Genomic DNA, 6,000 nt, shown 5'->3' with positions numbered 1-6,000 from the left:
TTGCACTTTTAACTTTTTACTACCATGTAATCATGGTAATAAAAAGTTTAAAGGCTTTTTTGAAGTAATAAATGTTTTAATTTTCAGTATTACAATATAAGAGAATATAGTTCCTCAATTAATTAGCACAAATCTCTTGCAGTGGCAAATAAAGACAGCCCTACAGAGAAAGCTGTCACTTTTAAAATAAAAAGGAAAATGAGAACTGTCTTGAAATTTACAGAATAAGTAAATTTATGCAGTGGATGAAAAACAATTCAGTAAATGCTTTTTATCAGTTGAATTAGGGCTTTTCTCCTTTCAACTTCACTTTTGCTGCACCTGACATTATAAGCATCAATGTGACTCAGAGCATTAGAAGCCCAGCCTTTGTACTGTATCTGGCAATGCTATTTCAAAGTCTGTTTCCTCACTTTAAGGAAAGAAGACCACCGCAAATGACTTGAAAATCACAATTTCCATGTATGAGCCTAAGTGACAGAACCAAAAGGTCATATTGCCGTCTCTAATGCTGGCCTGCAAGGCAGAACCCAACTACAGCACAACTTGCACTCTGATAGGAAGTGACAGGACTCCAGGCAAACATCGGCTGGCCACGTCATACCACTCAGGCACCTTTGAACCAGAAGAATTGGTCTGTGTACTCTGTATACTGGATATATAAACCTATAAAAACACGCAAGAACACGGCATGCAAGTACACTGTAAACAACTTTAAAAATGTCATCCTTTTCATGATAGCGATTTATAATACTGAGCTGGAGACTGGGAAATTGCAATTTCTAATGAAGCTCTTGAGAAATAAAACTAAAAAAGCCCATTCCAAGAAGATGCATGTTGGAGCGGAAACGAACGGCTTTAGGATTTGTGTACCCGAGACAGTGAAGTAATGACTTTAAACTCCTGTGTGCTGCGAAGCTAATAATATTAGTAATATTGCCAGCCATGAGGGAGAGCTGCCAGACCAGAGCTTGCTCCGGCGTGCTCTGTGCACCTTTAGGAGTTATGTACAAGTCTGTCAATCATAAGAGCAAGGTCATTGCTTGGGCTGTTGAGCTTTTCAGCACTCTTTCACAAACCTTCCTGGAGAATGATGTTTAACAAACATTTTGCCAAGGTTGTCCTTATTCCCTAGCCCCTTAATTTAAAAGTCTGCATAAAATGAATATCACATAAAAATAAAGCCAAAGATGTACAGTAAGGCAGCGAGAGAGCCGTGGGTCCAATTTTTAATCTTTTCATTTTTGTTCCGGGGCACATGTTTTGTAATTTATTTATTTAATTAATGCATACTATATGGTTCATAAAGACAGAAAATAATTTTTGGTAGGGATCTCTGTAATACTTTCTTTACTCAGAATACTGACAAAAATAATAACCTTGGTTAATGATTTGTTGACACAACATACACAGTAATATACACAGTAGCTCTGGCTTTGAAGTTTGGTAAGACTGATGTATTGGACCTAATCCAAATGGTTTCAGCAAATGGTCTGTGAGGTAATGCATCTACACTGAACAGCACTCGGATTAAATAAGATGTTTAATGTAATGTTTAGAAATGCGTGTTCTCCTTGATAAATCATGAAGGAATGCCACATCAGATAATTAAACAAGAATATCTTCTCTATTTAGTACGTGTGAGCCCATTTCTACTGTTTCCAGACTCTCAGTGACACAGGGTTAAAGAACTGTATAGTCGATGAGTAAAAAATTCCAGTTTTACTAAAATGCATCCTGGTGGTGTATTTTGAAATGCTCAATTTAAAACTCTACTTTCACTTCTGTCAGCAGGATTTAAGAGCTCAGTCTGAGAAACTCTGAAGTATTGTACAACAGGATAATATATATAATCATTAACTTGACTTTTTGCTATCAGTCCATTAAAGCTATTGTTTTCAAAATGAACCGAAACAGGGGCATGTTATGCTGTTGGCCCATGCTGCTTCCTCTTGAGGCGGAACTGCGTCATTTAGAAGAATTTCAGGCCACTGAACGAGGAAGGAAAAACTGTTTTATTTTTAGGAGGTCCACTTCATTATGATTCAGTGGTGGTTAAATGGTGCTTGAAGAAGAAAAACAGAGGGACCCATGTTTTGACAAATTTATGTATGGAAAAAAAATCAAGCTGAAGTTGGACACAGGGTAGGCAAAAAAGCTTAAAGGTCACTACAGAGCAATTAACATGAAAACGTGCGATAAGGCCTTGGGCTTGTTTCTTCCACCTCTCTGCAGTGATGATGGGCTTCAGTTCCAATAGCCATCAATGCAGATAAAACCAATAATAAACATTATTTACCTCATAAAACATGATTGCATCAGTCACTAGCTCCCTGGTTGGCCAGCACAGGTGCAATGAATTGTATAGGTGCAGTGAATTCTACAGGTGCAATACGTTCTATAGGAGCAGTGGATTCTACAGGTGCAATGAATTCTATAGGTGCAGTGATTTCTACCCACCTCATCCAGGAGGGGTGGAGGGGAGTCCCCACTACCTGTAAAACACTTTGATTGTAGTGCTCAGGAACACCCTACATAAGTGTTAGGATGATGATGATGATAATGATGATGATCATTATTATTATTTTTTAACAGCATTACCATTTCAATATGGAATTCTAGCAATTGAAGTGATGGCTTTCGTTGTCTTTGGGTACATTTCCTTTTTTAAGTCCGTGTATGTTCTGAATATCCAGGCCATTTCTCATGCAGCAGCCCAAAATATGGCCATAAATGTCGGGCTGGCACACAGAACCGGAAGTGGACCACCCGGCTGCTAATCTCCAGTGGCACGTTGCCACTCAGCCTTAGCATGCCTCCCCAGTAGCAGAGGCCGTCAATAAAAACATATTGTGTAACGTGATATCGATCAAGAGAGGCTGGAGCTCACAGTGTATGGAGTGGAGGAAAAGAACGGGGCTGAGCAGTCGTCCGGGACGTTTCCCTGACAGAAACAAATCGAGTCCCTGGAGGCTTGTGTCCCCCAGACATGCAATAAATCACCCTCTAATCAATAGACATGACATTGCGATTTTCAACTGAGAGCTACAGGAGCAATTTAAAATAATCTTTACTGCTCTGATGGCTCCAATTTTTGTCACCGTTCCTGTTCTCTTGATCCCTTATAACCTAAATATTCCACTGATCATGCCCTGCCAATGGATCTCAATGAGCAGAGAGAGTGAACGCAGTAGATGTGATTGAAAAGCAGCTTTATTGCTCTCAGACACGGGTGACTCACAGAAACAATTCTGGTGAGACAACTTTAAGCAATTTAAAATCCTTAAAGTTGTTTCAAGAAGAATCTCGTGGCATATCCGTTTCTTCAAGTACTTGTTGCACATTATTGTTATTTCAAAAACTGAAGCCGCAAAAAATGTTGAGCGCTGGCTTCATCTCACTCGATTGAATAAAAGTGCAGATGAGCCAAAATCTGAACTGTCCCGTCGTTCCTCTCCCCATTCTCACCTGCAGTTCATTTTCAATCTCTTCGTGCTTGTGATCTACTCATTCCTCAGCCTCGCTCCAATCCGAGCACAATTTCCCTTCTCACACGTGCGTGCGAAGCTGGTGTGATCACAATATGACAATATGACGGCAGTATCAGTTGCCTGGGCCCTTTCCCCCCGTGCCCTTCAGATGAAGATGCTGCCGCAGCTCCACCTCTCTTAGTTCTGTTTCATTAGCTGTGAATTCCACTGGACTCGCGGGGCAGAGTGCTGTACGAAGTGACAGCTGCTGTCAAGCAGCATCTCTCCAGGCAGACCACAGCGTTGCTCGCCGGGACCTGTCTCATGTGGATTCCCATGCGCAAAGTTAAAGGCGACGTGCAGGCAGGGTGACAATGCCTTGTCAAGGTTAACCTTCTCAGAAAGATCTGATTGTCCCTCTTCCAGGAGGCTTTCCTTTCAGTCTGTTTTGTAGTGCTCCTTATTTTATTTATTCATTTCAGGACACACAGTATGATTGCTCCCTTGGGACAAGCCAAAGCTGGGCACTTAGATATTAAAAGGGAAGACTGTATGTGTTCCGAAAGCACGTATAGGTAAGGCAAGATTCGACTGTCAGAGAATTAAAAGAAAACAGCAGGCGCTGTATATAACAAGACAAAGGTTAGATGTTGCCTTTGGCTGTAAGTGATCAGTGAATATAGACCTAAGGTATCAGGATCTATAGGAATGTTAGTAAGGAATGTGCTGGAAAAGGGAATCAGCAGTGAGTGAAAAAGTTTCACCGATTCCATAATGACACAAATGCCGATTTTACTCTATGTTTAGATACCACTCCTGCGTGCTGTCAAACGAACTGGAAGTGAGGATGAGAAAGCTTAATGTCATTTTGCAAATTTGCCTCAAATGCCTTTCAAAGTATGCCTGGAAATCAGGCCTTGCAGTGACTCTTGCTGAAAACCTTTTTTATGTTAGACAGAACGCAGCTTTCAAAAGGCCTTACAAACAAGAGCCTGCGCCAGTTATTAAAATGCAGTTTTGCAACTAGAATGAAACAATGTGGAAATATTCAAAGATATTCTAATTTGTGTTTGAGCTGCCAGGAATACTGTACAGTGTGAAGAAATTTTAAAACAACACTCCAATTTGTAGATATACAGTAAAGAGCTAATACTGCTCTCCAGAGACATTAAGACCAGAATCCAAAATAAGCATTTTGTACATATGCGCTCTGCTGTGATTCCAATATATATGATTATCTCTTTTGCAGCCAGATAATTAACAATACACACATTGCTACATAACATGTAACTCCTACTTGAAGTAAACTTAAACAACAATAGAATCTGTGATAATCTGTGATATTGACTTTAAGGGTGAAAAACATATTAATTAAAATAAAATCACAGAAACTAGTATTCCATGACATTGCAGTGGGGGTGTATTTAAAGTACTCTTGAAATTGAGTTTTCATGCTGATATGGAGGGTTTATGAAACCAGAAGAGCACCATGACTCTTTTTTTGATTGAGCAGATATTGATTCACATGTTGAACCATGAGAAAAAAGGACACAAATGGAAACTATGTGAAAGTGAATCTAATACTAAGAATGAGTGATGTTTCCTTACACCATGCTGTGGAAGCATGGAACAGACTACAGCAAATGGTCTCCTCATTTTTATTTGTAATATTTCTTATGGCCTCCCTGTAGCTTTATCTGTCCAAGATATTTCCAATTTAAATTAAATAACAATAGGCAACAGTACTATATAAATACACTGAATACTGAAGAAATACATATTTATCTATTTGATATTCAGGATTTGATATCTATTTGAAATCCCAATTAAATCCATTATGATTTCATATTGTAACCCAATAAAATGTGACAAAGTTCAATGGGAGGTAAATATTTTTGATAGTCACTGTGCTTTATTCATATATAAAAAAACAGGAATAGCATTGCAGTGCATACTGTAAATGCAGAATACAGTACAGTATATTTTATCAGTGTGAGACGAAATAACACCCCAAAATAACTAATTGTCCTCAGACATTAGGAGTTCCTCTTAACAGTCATTAACTCAGCTGTAGCTCAAGTGAGCATACCCCCTTCTGATAAGGTTAGCTTAATTAGTATGATTGATTTTTATTTACCTGCACCGCGTGAAGCCAGAAGCTTGACTCCATAGCAATGCCTTGAGCAGAGCTAATCCACACAGAATCAAATTAAAGCCAGGAGCCATGCCTGCATGGCTTTTGGTTCAGATCGCAGAGAAAACTGAAATGCAATGTTTGAATTATTTTGCGCATTAAGGACAGAAGATAGATAATAAAATAACAAGAAGGAGTAATCCAAAAATAATACTGTGTGCTTCTGTACGTACGGTATAATCAAGAAAGCCTCTGTTCCAATTTTATGAGTTTTGGCCATTTCTGGCCAATTATTCAGAGGTTCTTAAGGCCAGATTCCTTCTCTCTCTTATCTTTTTAGAATGCTTTCAACTGACTATCTGACATCTCTCTATTGGATTTCTGTGACATTTTAAC

This window comes from Lepisosteus platostomus, chromosome 24, assembly GCF_059453375.1.
Source record: "Lepisosteus platostomus isolate fLepPlt1 chromosome 24, fLepPlt1.hap1, whole genome shotgun sequence".
Taxonomy (NCBI): domain Eukaryota; kingdom Metazoa; phylum Chordata; class Actinopteri; order Semionotiformes; family Lepisosteidae; genus Lepisosteus; species Lepisosteus platostomus.
This window is presented reverse-complemented; position numbering follows the sequence as displayed.